We start from the raw sequence: 19,189 nt of genomic DNA on the forward strand, positions 1-19,189 counted from the left end.
AAGCGTGGTAAAGTCAGTGAGAGTGGATTAGTGCAGGCAAGAACCTTGAATTGTAACATAGGCTGCCATCGCGGTACCGGCCCAGTGCATGAAAGGACTTCTCATTTTAACGTTGCCTGCTGCCACTGCGCTTTATTACCGAGGGCAGAGCTAAAGCGCAGTGGCAGCCAATGTTAAAATGAAAGGGCATTGCATGCAGTGAGTCCATTTTACCGACTCTGCTGCTGCTCGGTCAGGGGCCCACTTACCTCACAGAAGCAGCTGCTCCGGGAGGCCCAAATTGAAAAGAAATGTGAAGTGCGAGCAAAGCCTGGAAAAGACAGGTGGCGTCTGACTAACAGGAAAAACGTCACGTTCCCCAGCCCGCCCTGCCCCAGCTAAACTCCCTTCAGCAAATCAGAACAGCTGGTTCGTTTGAGGGCGGGCAAGGGCTGATAGCAGTCAGAGAATGAAGGGATACAAAATGAAAAGCTTAAATCACGTCTCAATAAGTAAACAACAGCGCGAGCTACTTCCAGAGGGTCGACGAGCTACTGGTAGCTCGCGATCGACCGGTTGGAGACCATGGGGTTAACTATTTGCAAAGGTACTTACCTGACCTGACTGCTTTATTAAATACCCTTTGACTGTCGTCCTTATGAACACCCTGCTTAAATTATTCCTGTGAAATTGAAAATTTGACTAAATCTATGTTTTGGACTGGTTGTTTTTAATATATAAACAAGGAGCAAAATTCTAAAAATCACTAGTTAAGCTCCTAAGAGTCGGGTCCCACATTAGTGTCTGACGTCGTAGAGCTGACTTGTTGACATTTTTATACAGAATAATTTAATTACTCTCAATTGTAGATTCACAGATGCCACTCCTACTCAAGCAAGGTTTAGACACAGTAATTGTCTAACCCGAAACAATTACATATTTATACCAGTAGAACAGTTTGGAAGAATTAGTGATTTTAAGGTGGTCGATTTGGGAAATAACGATTGTTTAGGTTTGTTGATGGATTTAAAGGTGAATATAAAAATTATTTAAAGTTGAATATAAAAAAGCTATAGAGCATAAATTAACTTGCAATCATAGAGTATGGGGTTCGAAACCTGAAGAGGATATCCAAGAGCTATCAAAGATCAAACATGATAAGAACTTACTTGAAACAACTGACAATTGGGACATTGAATGGTATAAGCGTTTAATGGAACAAGTTTTGTTATTCTTGAAAATGAACCACAATCCCTCTTGAGTTACTTGCAGTAATAGATGTTTCATTCAGAAGGGTTGGTTTAACCTAAAATGCAAAACTGGCGTAGATTCTTGAATAGATTATGCAGAAAATTGGCAAATAATGAAGGGTCAATGTTCAGGCAAACATATAAAATAGACGCCTGAAAATCAATTATTGTTAACACAGAATAAGATAAAGGTGAATTGAGATAAAGTGCAAGAAGTAATACTACAGGGCAATCAAAATAATCTTTATGGCGGTTGATAAACACAGCGTTAACAATCTCGGTTGTGAATTTGGAGGCTCAAGTCTCAGAATCACAATGGATTGAATTTATTTCAAATCTCAATAAAGGTTCTGCACACAAGCATGTTATAAGATGTACTATCAATTATTTGAAGACTGACCAACTTATATAGCTTTAGGAGATGGGTAATTGCGAAAATAAACAATAGTTTGAAATCTCCTTGGGCAGGAGGCCCACACAGTCTGCGGGCAATATTATTTAAAGTCCTTTCTTTAGGTTGGTTTCCTCTGTAGGGAAAATTCCAGAAGCGTGGAGGGGGCGCAGTTATAAAGCCAATTCACCAGAAAGTTTTGCCTAGGGATCCAGTAAACTATAGTCTGATTTCCCTTTTTCACACCATCTTGAAAAAGTATGCACAAACTTTGTTAAAGGTGTTTGTCTCTTTGGCTTAGAAATTATCCCAAGAAAGAATGGAGGATTCAGGCAAACATTTCTCCACAATTTACCACTGGATGGTACTCTGGACAACAGCTGGAAAGTCAATAGAAACAGTTGGAAAGCTTGCTGCTGTTTCATTGACTTTCTAGCTTCTTTTGATCTGGTAGACAGTGGCAAAAAGTTAAAGCGATGGAACACCAGCCTGGCTTGTTGTTCATGATATAACAACTTAATTCCAACAATTGTGTCCAGGTAGATTTAGACGATATGAGTGTTCTATCTGAAAACAATACCAATGGGAAATGGATTTAGGCAATTGTGCGTCTTAGCTCCCTTATTATTTAGCATTTTTATTTCTAATTTACCTTTGGAACTGTATGCCCTCCTTTTTCCCTCCAAAATTTGGTGGTGTACATGTCCCTTGTCTCATGATGGCGACGATCAAGTCGTCATGGATAATACACAGATTGGCTTGCAATGAAAAGTGGATGACCTTCGCTCATATTGTAAAAAGAATAGATTAACAATACAAGTGGAGAACATGAAGATCTTTATCTTCTCCAAACGACCCACATTTTTTTTGTGGGTTTTAACACCTTGGCTGCTAGAGATATTTTCCTTCGGTGCTGACTTGTTGGAAATCCCATTGTTCATGACGAGCTCAGCTCGTCATAAGCACAGCTCAACCGTGCCTCATGACGAGCTGAGCTCGTCATGAGCATCGAAGGGGTTAAATAAGATTCCCTTGGAGCAGGTTAGGGACCTCAAATATTTAGGGGTCCAATGTTTGCAAGTAGTGTGCGTTGGGAAAATCTCAGGTAATTTAAAAACATCACTCCTTGTTATTGTGAACACTTTATAAAGATCTGTATGTTTTGTAAGTCTCTATAGAGCCTGTAAAACAGGCATTAATTGAAAAATTCATACTTCAGGCGTTGTGTGGAGCAGAACTACTTACTTTACATCTAAGACTTCATTGGGAACTTTGAGAGTGTTTGTTGTACTTTCCACTCCAAACACAACAGGAAACGGTAAGTGGTTCTCTTCTTTAAGTTTATTCTGGGTGCGACAAGCCACCGCTGCCCCCACACGACCGGAGAGCTCCAACTGTCAAAAGTGGAACTCTCCTGCTCGTGAGCAGCTATGGCAACTACACGGAGATTCCAAAGGTTGGCATGAAACAAACCTTGCTAGCCACAACATATTACCTCTTTTTTTTAAACAAAGTCTTCCTAAGTAAACAAAGAAATACAAAACCCCACCTCCAAAACATAAACCCTGAAACATAACTGGAAACTAAAGGGAAACCAAGAAGAACTTCACACACCACCTAAGAGAAAAGATAGCGTGCATCATCTTAGCTTCCAGGGTACTTGTTTCACATGACTCTACCTACGTGGAACCACACAGGTACTTTGTTCCCCAGAAGAGGGCGGGGATGCATTCAGATCGTGTCCCATTTGGTAAGACACACCTGACACTTTCACCACCCTGCTGGCCTTCAACCAATGCCCACCATGTACAATAAGACCACCACCACATACTTTCTCGACACGTACAGGCTCACCGTACATAAAGTCTGTATTCTTAACGTGAACCATGTCGCCAGGGCACTGCAGAATAAAGTCTTGCAGAATTCTTAAGATCATACCTATTTCTAATTTTCTCTTGGCAGCTTCCACCCTGGACTCCGAAACCCCTTGATCCACCCAGCAAGAAACTTTGTCATGTACGGTCTTAGGTAACCAGGCAGGATATACAGCGGACATGGGCATGGGATCTCTGAGCGACACAAGTGGTGTATAATCAATAATATCCCTATAATGGCATAAGAGTCAGATCCATATTTCAGTAAATCGCCCTTGCAGTCCAAGGCACGGCAAAAGCTACTTCCTCAGATTCCTAGAGAGCACAACGAGTTCTTTCAACACACCAAACCTCCAGCAACCTGGGAAATCCCCACTTGCTTTGTTTTGATTTGTAATAGAACTCCTGCGAGCACTGTAAGAACGGTCAGTTCTTAGTGACATCTTTATTGACGTCTTATGTCCAAACCTTACGTCAAACTCGGTACCTTTCAGGTATAAATATACCAACGCTGCCTTAAGCAAACACACAGTGGTGATTCTGGAGCAGAGCAGCTAATCTACTTTCCGAGAGCCCAGTAGAAGCGAGAAGCCCACGGACGCTGCCCCTCCTCTTTGACGCGCTGAGAAAGACGCTGTCTTTTCTCCTGCCGAGAAAATCCAGCTCCGGCGTTTCCAGCCTACCCTTGCGGGTGACTGGGATATCGGGTCCTAAGAGGGAGATACCAGACCTCCTACATTCTATACCCAAGGTACAGTGCTGACTAAACCCTGGATAGAATTCTTGAAGAGATCCTTGGCAACAAACCTACTTAACTTAAACTGCTACTTACTTACTCCTTCCCACGTATTAGGCTTAGGTCAGGTACACCGGGGTAGGCGTATTTTAGAAGCACCAGTTGAGCACGTTAGCCAATGTATATATGTATGTATATATTTTATCAATTTTAAAGTGTCTTATGGCTAAGAAACCATATCAATGCTTTTACAGTATTATTTCATAATACTCCTTTTACTGTACGTACTTTACTTTATATTAAGTATTGCAATTGTGGCAATTCATTTCTCTTGCATGAGAAGGAAGACTGCTCAATAAATAATACCTTTTATTGAAAACGCCCGTCTCTCTATTCTCTGCACTCTGGTGAAACTAAGAACGCACATCTGACTGAGTGAAATAGCTGTCTATTGTTTTCACACGACTCTAGAGATTTACTCTTATTCTGAGGGAGCAAAGTTGTCATGTTTATGCGGTTGTCGGAAGCTGAATCCCTTCTTGTCTGAGATAGGGAACCTGCCCTCTCCCTATTAATTCAAGAAAGTTTCCAGTGACCTCTGAGCTAGCTGGCGCAAACCTAAATTAATTCTAACATAGTCAGTAGAGACCTAGAAGACCTCAGTCCTACGTCTACACTGCTGTTTATGTTATTCCAATGCGCAGAGCCTATTGGGAAAATAGGAACTACACTACATGGTGCCCAACGTTTGGTAAGGCGATAAAACTAACGCAAGACGTTAGAGTAACTCAGTCGTGCATTTTCACATAGGACCTTTTTCCCGTTAATACTCCAATAGACGTCTGGAGTGGGTGAAAGGTTAAAATCCGCCGGAACTTAGTAGGAAGAGATTCCTATGTAGAGTTTTGGTTTAGTCAACGTTGAAGGATACAGTGTTCCAAAATATTGTGCACCTAATCTTTTGTCTCCTTTAAACTTGATCTGCAACAAAAAAAACTTTCTGCCAGTAAAAATGACAGATAGTGAAGACGAGAGGGAGGCAGCTAGAATAGCACCTCAACTAATAGAGAATGACACAAGTCTCCTACAGAATGACCGGAATGCTATCCTCATTCCGGTCAACATAAGAAAAACTATAACTCTAAAACTTATAGAAAACGGACTGACATCACGAGGTGGTACAGTCATTTTCGTGATAGAGGCACACGAATATCGGCATACAGAGGTATTCTATTTATGGATAAACTTTCCAGCAGCAAACGCTACAACACACGAGTTCCACTATTACAATTAGAGGAACCTCCAGAAGAATACACTCCTTTCGAGGATGTTGAAATCCCACTAAATTACCCAGAGCATCTGCTCTGGTTTAAAGGCGCACTAAAACATAATGATCACATCACCAGGCTCGGTCCACTAGGTAGACCAGGAGCAACGTGGCCGGTTCTAGCCAGCTACACACCACATCCAGACATCGAAAAAATGTCAGACAAGGAACTTTTAGCCCAGCTAAAAGTACTAATTAAAATTCATAGACAATTATTCCAATATGTAATGCGGACTGCAACAGTCCAACCAGCTATTAACATTCCACAGCTGACCCCTCATCAGGGAAACACAAATAAAATTACACCACAGAACATACAATCATGTCTTGAACACCCGCAAAACGGGAAAAAATTCCATTCTGGCTAGCACAAAAAATAACTCAAATAGAGGCAGTATTTCCAAATACTACCCTTAGTGAGAAACCCAGAATTCTGACTATCTGCCTTCCAACGGGGGTCGCACCACATGTGGAGGACTGTGACACTTGGGGCACAGTCTTTGCTTCCATTTACACAAAAAAACATGGTGTTCCGTCTCTGGCGGTGATCCCAGATGTACTAAGACAGATTCAAAATGAATACGGTCCAGAACCTGCCTTAACTCTTGGTATGAAATTACTGAAAGACTTCAAGCAGGTCTTGGCTATATTATAAGCCTACATAAAAGGAGAAGCAGCATCTGTGGCGATCCGCCAAAAGTTGAAAGAAACAGATATAGCAGACCAACCAATTGAACTTGCCAGAATCATAGCAAAAATCCTATGAAGAACTAGGTAGAGATAGTTTGGGTGGGAAATCGGTAAAACCCCAACTACTTGAAAATCCTGAAAAGATATTTATTAAAAATAATCTAAACACTCCAAAAAAGAGCTGGGATGGAAATAAACAATCCACTCCCAAAGAAAAGAGATTCCAGTCCAGAGGAAGGTCTCCTCGGCGAAGGGAAAGAACTCCGAACCGAGAACACAAGTCTCCCCAAAGGGAGCCCTCTGAGAAAAGATACAACCTTAAAAATAGGGATAATTTGAAAAAGCCTGATAGATATCAAGATATTGATACACGTCACTCTCAATCTTTTCAGACTTCCTCGTAGAAATCGGAAAGAAGAAGACGGTCAGAACACAGGGAAAGCACGTCAAGTCCAAAGACCAGGAACCTGCTCAAAGTAAAAAATTACAATTTCCAACAAATAAGGTAGCAAGTATTAAAATAATCAAACATGCCGAGGCTACTGAGGACAGCTGAAAAACGAAGAGTGGGCACAGACAATGCTAGACAGCGCAGCAGAAGTGACAATAGCTCGCAAGATCCTGATGAATCATCTGGAGACAGTGAACACGAATGAATACATTCAGGTGGAAACTGCAGATACCAGAGTTAGCGAACGTCATAAAATATACGAAATAACATTGCGTATAGAGGGAGATAAGACTAGGAAGGTAAGGGGTCTGTTTTGGGATAACCTCTCAAAAGGCTATGACATCCTATTAGCTGAGAAAGACTGGCCACCAGAGTTTGTCAGGGAGTGCCCTCATGGCGAAGAAATGATTATGCCTGCCTTCTCAAATCATATTAGAATACATAGAAAATACATATATGCAAGAAAATGGGCAGTAGCCCAAGCACCTGCATTATATAAGAATCATGTAGGATGGGATGAGGACTCTCCTCCTCACAAAACCCAGTTAAAATGTCAACCAACTGCACAAAGGCAGTACCCAATTAAGCAAGAAGCTAAAAAACGGGTCAGGGAGATCTTAGATCAACTTGAATACCAAGGGGTGATTGAAACATGCACCTCTCAAATGAACAATCCTTTGTTTCCTGTCTCCAAACCAGACGATTCATATTGTCTAGTCTTGGACTACAGACACCTTAACTCATGTTGCAAGACATTTGCGGTACAAAATTCGCACAGTGCGGCACTAATGAATAACATCATTCGCAAAAAATACAAAACAACATTAGACATTTCTAATGGATTCTTTTGTCAAAATATTGCACTGGGAAGCAGGTATTTAACCACTTTCTCAATAATGGGGTCACAGAAAAATTTCTGTCGACTCCCACAGGGATTCAAGAATAGCCCAGGATTATTCTCAGCAAGAGTAACAGAGTTACTACAAATGTATGATGATGAGGCATTATCTTATGTCGATGACATCTATCTCACAGATGATGACCTGGATACTCACTTGAAAAGATTGAACACCATAATACTTGGGTTCGCAGCAGAGGGTTACAAATTCAACTTTAAAAAGTCATGAATTGCCCATCTTACTTTCCTATTTTTAGGATATAAATGATCAAGTGAAGGCAAAAGCCTAGCAGACATCTTCTTAGAGAAGTGCGCTATACTCCAAGCACCAAAAACGCTGAAGAATTTACAATCGATACTAGGCTTCCTGAATTTCGGAAGAACTTACATTCTAAATTATGCAGAGAGGGTAAACTCTTTACGAATTAATAAAACCTGATTTTAAACAATCAATTGGACTCAGAAACACACAGAAATTTTGAGATCTTTGCAAACAGACATGTTAGCTAAAACAAAATTAGAAACTCGTGACAATACACGCAACCTTGTAATCCGAGTCATCCCAGGAAGATGCGGATTCACGTACCTGACCTCTAATGAGGGAGAAATGGTACCAATAGCTTACAAATCACATTTGTACACACAAGCTGAAAAAACATTCAGTCTTACAGAAAATACTGTAAAAGCGGTTCAGACTGCTGTAGCAAAAGAAAGAGCCCAAGCCCAAGGCAAAAGAATAACTTTTTTTACAGCAGAATCAGCCTTTGAGGCGTTATCTACCCCAGTTAATCTAAAAACGGTGGCACTAGATCCAAAATGGATACAGTGGGAAAATTCTCTTGCTGCAGAAGACGTGACATACTATTTTGTCCCGAACATTAAAAAACTGAATGATTTGAAATATGAAGAAGAATATCCTCTGCCAATCGAAATTCTGACTCTCCAACAGTACTCTTGTATAATCTATACGGACAGATTTGTACAACATTACAAAGTGGAAAATAAATCCTACAACGCAGCATGCGTGATTGTTAAAGGTCGCTGGCGCTGTGGTAAATTCAGACCAAAAATAACAAAAACTGAATCACTGAGAAACTGTTCGGCTCAGCGAGCTGAAATCAGATCTTTAAAGATGGCGCTTGAAAATGTCGATCGTGAATTCCCGACACTAATAGTTTGCGATTCGCATTTCTGCGTTAAATCTTACAATAATAACTTGCAGAACTGGGTTCAAAACGATTACAAAGATGACACAGGTGCCACAATCAAGCATAAAATGCTTTGGGAACAGGTAGTTATTTTACAGTAAGAACTACAGAAGACTCACGTGATACACACACTGAGTCATCAACGTGATGGCGTTCACGTTGCAGGGAATTAATTGGCTAATACAGCCACAGCTGAAGCAACTCAACGGGCTTCCGTAGCCACAAAAAAGCGTTCAGAAAAATACATAGACGGGGAAACCATGCTGGCGGTAAAAACGTCTTCAAAAGGCGACTGTGCAGCACTACCCGTGAACTATCCACTCAATTATACATACGTAAATGACGCAAACTCCGTTCCTTTTGCTCGAATCCCTGGATTGGGGGATAGAGTAATTCCAAACACGAACAGGAGAGTCTTATTAATAGCAGACGCACACATGGGTGAAGGTCCGAGAAACAAACAGATCAAGGAATCTCTGATAGCATTACAATCAGAATACTGGTGGCCGGGGATGAGCCAGCAACATTATAAATTTGCAAAGAGCTGTCCAAACTGCAACAGAGATCGCAGTAGCGAGCCAACCGGAGTATTGCCATGGCCATTTCTGTAGTTAGCATAAGGCTATCTATACGTAAAATCCAGCGTCCCATTAATTTCTTTTAAGACTAGATTCACTTAAAAATGTGGCCCCAGCGCTCGGCTGACGCCAGAACTGTTATAAAAGATTTGCGAGTCTTTATCGGCACATACGCAATTGGCATGCTACATTCTGATCAGGGTCCTGCTTTTAGCTCTCGAGCTTATAAGGAGGTCATGACCAGCATGGGCATTGCGTTGCGGTACTCTTGTCCCTTCCATCCTGAGGGAAACGGGATTGTGGAAAGAAAAAAACGAGACATAAAGCAATCTATAACGGCAAAAGTATTAGGTTCGGGTGATGGGTGGGTCCAACATTTAACAAGTGTGCAACGTAGTCTTAACAATCTGCCAAGAAATTCTCTAAAAGGTTTCAGCCCGTGCGAACTATTGTTCGGAACTAGAATGTATATTCAGGATTTAGATAGTCAAACTTCAGTGGTAGAAGATAAGAAAAAATGCTTTGACATCAAAGATCGTTTGGCTGTTTTACAGAACTTAAATGAAACAAGAAAAGCCCTGAGCAACATAAAGTTAAAACAACAGCCAACAACCACTGAAGATACACCACCTATCCCAGCAAGACCTGTCTGGATTCCAAAGATTGGGGATCTGGTCAGAGAGAAGATCGCGGTGAAGAAGGAATTTGGGCCTTCTTACAGAAAAGCAGTACCTGTCTTAGCTGTCAGCGGAACAAGATCAGTTGAACTACCGCCCCTTGCTGGTAAAAAGGAGAACCGAGTTGTTTCAATCGACCTGGTAAAACCGCAATCATGTGGCCAATAATAAGTAGTAGGTCCAGTGATCTCCCAAGAAATAGCAGAATACCAAAATTTGCTACAATCCAAGAGGTTCAAACTGAGAGACTAATCACATTTGATAAACCTGCAGTGATTAAAAAAGGACTATGCAAGAATGCCATGGAACTTGTGCCTCTTGAAACCCAAATTGAAACAGTTCGTCAAGAAACACCAGTCTACAACGACGTAGCCTCAGACTATGCTAATGAAAGAAAACTTGAAAAAGCAATTCCAACAATTGACAGAATCTGGCTACTTCATCAATTTCGATAACTTTGCTGAAGATCCAAGCGAACCTGAAGAAACGCCAGCAATAAAAACTTTTAAAGACAAAGCAACAGAACTCTTTCATCAACTCAAAGAAACATATCTGAATACACCATTGATTGAATTTTGGATTATATTAGGCGTACCTATACTCCTTCTTTGTCTAATTTTAGTTCTAATTTTAGGAAAATGTATTACAGTACAATGGACACAGCAAGTCAGAACATCAACTTGGTCCTAAAGCCACACAAGTCATCTCACATCGAGAAAAGAGAACTATCATCAGTGAATGTCACAGCCATTCCAATACCCGGCGGGGTAGTTTGGGACAAAAAGGATTACGAAATCTATGGCCCGGTCGAACTCTTGAAATATCCTCACCAGTTTAAGGTTTCATTAAGTGACTTTGTAAAACCAAGTACATTCTCTGATGATTGGGACTTTGAAAGCATAAATAATATGATGTCAGATTTAGTAGTGTCAGCAACATTTACAGAACATGATTAATTACAGGGTTCATCGAACAATGAACAGATGTATTGCTATAACCACTATGCACATCACTATTTGCATAAATCTGCTCAACCTAGAAATGTTTTTAAATATAATCAATGGGAACATTGTGCAACTCCACCTAAAAGCAGTTCGAAAACATTTTTTGAGAAATTCCCATACTTCTCAGGGTTTAACACAAGTGATGCAGAAACATTCTATTATAAACTGTTAGATAAAACAGGGACAAAAACTATGCTGGCAAATACTAAATTGATTTATTCGGAAACATTTTATGAAAAAATGATTACATTTGGTTTTGATTTCTGAAAAAACAACATTGAAACAAAAACCATCTGGGGTACAATAGAAGGGCAGGTCCAAGGTTTAGAAGCATTATTTCGAGCCTGCATGATCCCAGAACAAATAATGTTCTTGAATGACACCATTCAACAGACTACTTGTCTTGGCCTAGCCAAGATTAAAGACTTAAACAAACAGTCTATTCCAAAGCCAATACCTGATAATACAACCACAGATATTGAGATAGACGTATCCCAAATTTTACATCAAAACAGAACACATCCTGATTGGAAAAAGTGGTTAATCTGGCCAACAGACACAAATAACTGTCAAGATAGATTCCTGAACAAAATACAGGGGTTAAAAATGACCAGACCAGACCCTAGATACTCCCAGAGACAACATCCAGGGATAGTAACAAAATACAGTGTAGGGAAACTATGCCTTGAATGGCTACAGACATCCACACTGGCAGAAATTAAGCAACACTTGACTTTACTTAAAGACGGTGCTGACTTGCGCGATTTCATAATGGGACCACGCAAACAGCGTCAAAAACGTTTCATAGCGGCCAGTATATACGCTGCGTACAACGAAGCTTGGAAAGTAACTCAAATTGAAACAGCAGAGTAAATACGAGAAATTGATTGTATTAATTTGGAAAAATCACTTTCTGTTGTGGACAATGGGTTAATGACTCTGTCCTCAAGAATATACTCACTGGACAGTATTGTATCATCTGCTATCGATATAATAGATCAGGACTTGCTAATGTTACAACATGGTCAGTCCCAATTACGTTCTATTGTACAGCTAGGCTGGACGTTGCAAAACCTGCGTTCAGGCTATGTGCCATGGCGTTTAATCAACACAACGTCATTGTTCTCTATCTTTAACCTTACTGATAAACAAATCAGTTTGGCACAAAAAGGAGCAGACTATACGATTCTGAGCATTGAAAAACTTGAGAGATTACCATTGACAATGTCAGAAAGACCTGTCATTGAATGGATAATACACGGAATAATCACAATTCCGATAACAACTTTCCAATTTAAAAATTGCCAAGAGTATATACCAGCAGGCCAGTATGAAAGGTTGGGTAAAGGGTACATTAAGTCATCATGGAAATTACCTTATACACACACATGTTATAGTGACAAAAAACAGAATGTATTTCTTAGTGGTAATAATTGTAAACGATCACTAAGCGGCATACTTCTGTGCCACGGTATTATTTTGCATGGGGCCTGTGAGGGGACTTCAAATAACCGTTCATGCCACCAGCACGGCACACCTGCAACACAGATAGAGCCATTCTTTAGACAACTTTCTACCGGGAGTTACGTTCTAATAACGGACCACAGCTGTTGTGGCATGGTGCCAGGGAAAGCATATCTCGTAAGCGTTAGTTCCATGGTCACTTGCTGTATGCAAGTATTGTATCCAAACGGCCCTCCTGATACAGAGGCGACGATTTGGCCTTCTTTGAATATCTCTTCTATACGAATTGATACTTTAAGCAGAATGAAGTCTGTTCTTTTACAGACAACAGTGCCTATAACGTCATCAAAAGAAACGTATGATCTTTAAGTTGCAAGGACAACAGCAGAGATACATACACTTTTATCAACTAATTGCCCCGTGCATTTCGTAGAAATGCTAAGCCAAATCCTAAATATGTCTGATGCCAGTGATATCGCACATGTATTTAAGACAATTTTTTCGGGACTGTTAACACCCTTCGAAGCAGTCCTGGGCATCTTTCCCAATTTTGTCCATTCGGTCTTTGGCGGCCTACCACTACTTTTGGGACTTGTAGCAGGAATTTTATTTTTGACCCTTCTGCTCCGACATGGCAAGCCAAAACGCAGACAAGACTCCAGCAACAATGGAAGAAACGATCCTAGCTATACGCTATCGGGACCGCATAACTAAAGTCCTTGGATTAGCCCGGCTTAGAGATCTGAATATTACCTGGTTTCTTTCATTCAAACCTATATGGCAGAACTGCATCTTACCTGTGCTTTGATGTATGCTATGCGGTGAAGAATGCGTGTTGGACACCTGTCTTACACTACAATCAGCAGTACCAATGGATATCGATACTTTGCTAAGTCCTGTAACTGCTCATGCATCGTGTTGTCCCCAGCAGTTACCAATCCTGATGACGGCATTTGTTGAAACTTCACCACTACGAATAAGTGGCAATGAAGCAAGAGATGAGAGCAACATCACCCAGGTACGACCTTCTGTGAGCATTGCTGATCCTGACATCGATGATAGCAATCATTCTCACGACTGCCCGGTTACAGCATTTTCAACCATGGTCGAACTTTCACCTGAAGCTGTAGACTGTTTTTTTGCACATCTGTCTGAAGTAATGTTCTCCCCTGAACAAAAAGAAAAACTTTTTAAGCAAACCGGCACACAGCGTTCCCCAGAACTCTGAATTCGGCCTTCAGCTTTGATAAACAAAAGCTACTGAAAACATTTGGAACTATTTTCTCCCCTGAAAACAATTTTTTTTTTCCAAATTCCAAAATATTTACCTTTTTTTCTGGCACATTTACTCTGCTTAAAGTAGAACTATTCATAAAGAACAGAGCTTCTATTTTTAGTAGATCTAGAGACAAAATATTGTGCTTGTGCTAGAGGCACAAGCGCAAGCAATTGCATTTATATGTGATCAAATAGTCTCGTCCTTCTTTTCTGTATTAAGAGACATTTCATGTGTAATTTTTGCAAATCGTTCAGCTAAATATATATGCATCCTTTTTTTACTGAATGATTACACTGCTTAAAAAACGTACAGTACCAATAATCTTTCGTGTATTTCGCATACACCATTTCGAAAGCAAAAATGTATTTTGGGGTGGGTTGGAATACACATGCACCTTTACATGTTTACTATTGCTTAGTTTTTAGTAATGATGGACATTAGATTGTGGAGTGGGTATTGTGTTTTTATCTAGGAACTTGAATCAATATGACAATTTTACGCCCTTGTATGGCTATAATCAATATTATCCCTATAATGGCATAAGAATCAGATCCATATTTCAGTAAATCGCCCTTGCAGTCCAAGGCACGGCAAAAGCGACTTCCTTAGATTCCTAGAAAGCACAGCGAGTTCTTTCAACACACCAAACCTCCAGCAACCTGGGAAATCCCCACTTGCTTTGTTTTGATTTATAATAGAACTCCTGCGAGCACTGTAAGAACGGCCAGTTCTTAGTGACATCTTTATTGACGTCTTATGTCCAAACCTTAAGTTAAACTCGGCACCTTTCAGGTATAAATATACCAACGTTGCCTTAAGCAAACACACGGTGGTAGTTTTGGAGCAGAGCAGCTATCTACTTTCCGAGAGCCCAGCTGATGCAAAAAGCCCACGGACGCTGCCCCTCCTCTTTGACGCGCTGAGAAAGACGCTGTCTTTTCTCCTGCCGAGAAATTCCAGCTCCGGCTATTCCAGCCTACCCTTGCGGGTTGCTGGGATATCAAGTCCTGAGGAAAGAGATACCAGACCTCCTACATTCTATTCCCAAGGTACAGTGCTGACTAAACCCTTAAAGAGAATTCTTGAATCAGATTCTTGGCAAAACCAACTTAACTTAAACTGCTACTTACTTACTCCTTCCCACGTATTAGGCTTAGGTCAGGTACACCGGGGTAGGCGTATTTTAGAAGCACCAGTTGAGCACGTTAGCCAATGTATATATGTATGTATATATTTTATCCATTTTAAAGTGTCTTATGGCTAAGAAACCATATCAATGCTTTTACAGTATTATTTCATAATACTCCTTTTACTGTACGTACTTTACTTTATATTAAGTATTGCAATTGTGGCAATTCATTTCTCTTGCATGAGAAAAAAGACTGCTCAATAAATAATACCTTTTATTGAAAACGCCCGTCTCTCTATTCTCTGCACTCTGGTGAAACTAAGAACGCACATCTGACTGAGTGAAATAGCTGTCTATTGTTTTCACACGACTTTAGAGATTTACTCTTATTCTGAGGGAGCAAAGTTGTCATGTTTATGCGGTTGTCGGAAGCTGAATCCCTTCTTGTCTGAGCCAGGGAACCTGATCTCTCCCTATTCATTCATGAAAGTTTCCAATGACCTCTGAGCTAGCTGGCGCAAACCTAAATTTAGTCTAACATAGTCAGTAGAGACCTAGAAGACCTCAGTCCTACGTCTACACTGCTGTTTATGTTATTCCAATATGCAGAGCCTAGTGGGAAAATAGGAACTACACTACACAACTTTGATAAGAGAATGTGGTGTGGTGCGATAAAACCACAACATTGACCTGCCCGCAGTCACCACATCATAACTGTTGTTCTTTGCCCACTTGATGCATTCCACAACTACCCTATTCATCCTTTCCACTAAACCATTGGTTTGTGGATGACAAACAGAACTCCTCAAATGTTTAATTCCCGAATCACCCAGAAACGCGCTCATCTCTTGGTTCACAAATTGCACTCCATTGTCCGAAACAATAACTTCTGGGAACCCTTCTCTCATAAAAATCTTCTTTAGGAAATTTACAGCATTATTCGCAGTGGGAGATGCACAAAAACAGACTTCTGGCCATTTTCTATGGTACTCCATCAAGACAAATGAAAAACGTAAATGGTATGGGAGAAAATTGAAGGGTCCCACCAAATCAATTCCAACTTTCAATCAAAGCGACTCCGGAAAAGGAACTGGCTGTAACGGTGGTGTAACAACTTGGTATCCCTTCTAAGCCCCAGTACAAGCAACACACTCTTTAACAACTGACGCAATGTCTCTATCCATGGAGGGCCACCAGTAGTGTAATCTGACACTCCTCATGGTCATTGTGGACCCTAAATGCCTGTCATGGGCACAGCCCACCAGTAGAGCACGAACTCCAGCAGGAGGTACGCACCTGTCATCTCATAATCACACCATCTTCAATGGACAAATCCTCAGCAATTGTACAATACGGTTGGATATCTGGAGACACACACATCTTTCTCTGGGCCAACCCTTCAAGATATATTCCTTGACCTCTGCTTTCTTCCACTCACTCTCGCAACATGCTTTATTTTCCACAGCATCAACATATGCAATGAAACAATCCTCTTTGTCCTCCTCCACACCAAGCCCATCCTCTTCGCGGATAGGTAGTCTGGAAAGAGACCTGCCCTGACATTGTCCTTGACCGCATTGTGTTTGACAACTAAATTGTATTGGAGTCTTTTCGTAGTCAGGCGAGCTATGCGTGGCCTAGCGTACTTAAGTCTGTCACCCCCAAGAATGTAATAAAAAAGGGGCTTATGCTCCGTTTGTATCACAAATTTTCTGCCTCAAACGTAACTCCTGAATTTCTCACACGCTCAATAGCATGCCAATAACTTTTTTTCGACCACTGAGTAATTAAGCTCAGGATCACGCAACACCCTGGATGCATAACTAATGTCACTTCTCCTTCCCCCAGATGCTGAGTCAAAACAGCGCCTAACCCATAGTTATTAGCATTCACCGTTATGGTGCAAGGTACACACGGGTCAGAGGCAGTAAGAGTTTTAGCATTAGTCATTTTTGACTTGACCATCATGAACGTGTCTTGACAGTTATCGTTCCATTCAAACAGAACATTAGCTCTTAAAATGCTCGACACAGCCTCATTTTGTACCATACTCCGGTATAAAACGTGCATAAAACTCACACAACCACAGAAAGGAGCGCAGCTCATTTTTGTTCCTAGGACTCAGGCATTCAACCATGGCCTTCACATGACCAGGCCTTGGTCTTACACCTCTGTAGGAGACCAAATGTGCCAAAAACTCAATTTCTCTCTTCCTGAATTCACACTTTTCTTTTTTTTACAAGAACACCCTCTTATTCAAAGATCAGGAGCACTGCCTTCAACGATTCCTCACGATCCTGTAAGATGACAACACCTTTCACACCATTTAGAATCTATTGCATTATGCATGGAAACACCAATCCAGCCAATGCTAGGCCAAACGGCATCCTGGCAAACTGATAAGAGCCAAATAGGGGATTAAATGCTGTGTAATGGCAACACAACTTGGTGGTAAGCTGAAGCGAGATCGATCTTAGAGAACCAATCTGCACCTCTTAATTCCTCCAAAAGGTAGCCAATCTTGGGAAGATGGTGGGAATCGACCCAAATTTCCTTATTCAGTCTTAAGTCAATACACAAACACATATCCCCATTGCGTTTGCAAGCAACCACCAGAGAGCTCAGCCGTAAGCTTGGTTCTATGGGTTCAATAACCCCACTGCACTGTAATCTGTCCAATTCATTCTTAAGATCCTTCCTGAGACTGAATGGCACAGATCTAACGTTATGCGTAATAGGGATAGCCTTTTTCTTTACCTTAATTCTGTGTTTGAATCCCACAATTCTACCAAGATTGTTAGAGAGCACCTCTGGAAAGTCATCTTCCAAACACACAGAGGTTGGCATATCTTTCATTACCAGCACTTAATCGCTAGTGCTAGATCTAGATTTTCCCTTGGATCTTACGCCCCTGAATTCAAGCACGTCTTCAATGAACCCTTCCAACTTAATTCTTCTCCCCTCGTAGGCCGCAGACACTCTGTCTGGAGGAAAAAGTGCCCTATCACTCCATGGACTTTTGAATAATTTGTTGGTGATCATAGAAATCTGTGCACCGGCATCCACCAGTAAATTGAGACTCTTGCCACCCACAAGCACATCAACGTATGGATCCACACAATTATTTGAGTCCCAAGAGTCAATGTCACTATCAGTAACAACCACAATCATATCTTGCAAATCCTTCACAAGCTCATGTTCACTCACTGAATCTTCTACCAACCCACAACTGACCTCGGCTGGCTTAGCCGGCCAGACTGACACACTTTTGCAAAGTGAACCATTTTGCCGCATTTGCAACAACTCACATTCCTGGCTGGACACGCTCTGTTGTCACTTCCATGTGGCGCAAAACCACACCTGTAACACTGGTTGGATCTTTTGAAGAAAACTTTCTCATGCACCTTGTTGTCTTTGCGAGGTACACTGCTAGCTGCAACTGCATTTACAGACTCCTTAGGCAAATATGTCACATTGAGTTCCTTGATGGACAACTGTGCCATAGACGATTGGAAATGGCTTCCCAGCCTGCTAAATGCAAATCGGAAAAATTGACCGAGTAAAGATAATACGAAGCAAGCTGATAAAAAAGGTATACACATTGTATCATGGAACATCGCTGGAGCTAAAAAATTATTGGACGATGGAATAGCCTTAGACGATTGGGTGAATTGCGATGTAATAGCTTTACAAGAGACTTGGCTGCAAGAATAAATTGCATTGGCATGCTTTACACACCACTCGGTAGCCGCAGTGAAAAGTAAAATCTATGGTAGAGCCATTGGTGGCCTCTCAGTTTATATGTCAACTGCTCTACAAATTAATTCAGAACAACTTGAATCTCCAGACCCAAGTATTCAAGTAATCAAACTATCAGGATTAATTGCAAACAACAAGGTGACAACTATTCTGATCAATTATTATACGCAACCAAAAGTTCGAGTGAAAAATATAAAAAATGCCTTATTATGTGAGGTAATAACTGACCTTCGCAGTACCGAGCCATCGTGGAATGTCATAATAACTGGTGACTTTAATTCTAACCTAATACATTCCCTGGAGGAGGATGAAATACTAACAGTGGATAACATGCACTGGGGTATTCCATAACAGATACAAGATGGGGCAAGGACCAGAATTTAATCGAATAGGTATTCAACTGGTTACAGAGTTAGAGTATCTAGGTATGGATGTCCTGAATGGTAGGACCGATGCGGATCAACCTCCCAAAAAAACCTTCTATGGTCCGCATTC

The sequence above is a fragment of the Lissotriton vulgaris genome, chromosome 1_1 (assembly GCF_964263255.1).
Source record: "Lissotriton vulgaris chromosome 1_1, aLisVul1.2, whole genome shotgun sequence".
NCBI lineage: Eukaryota > Metazoa > Chordata > Amphibia > Caudata > Salamandridae > Lissotriton > Lissotriton vulgaris.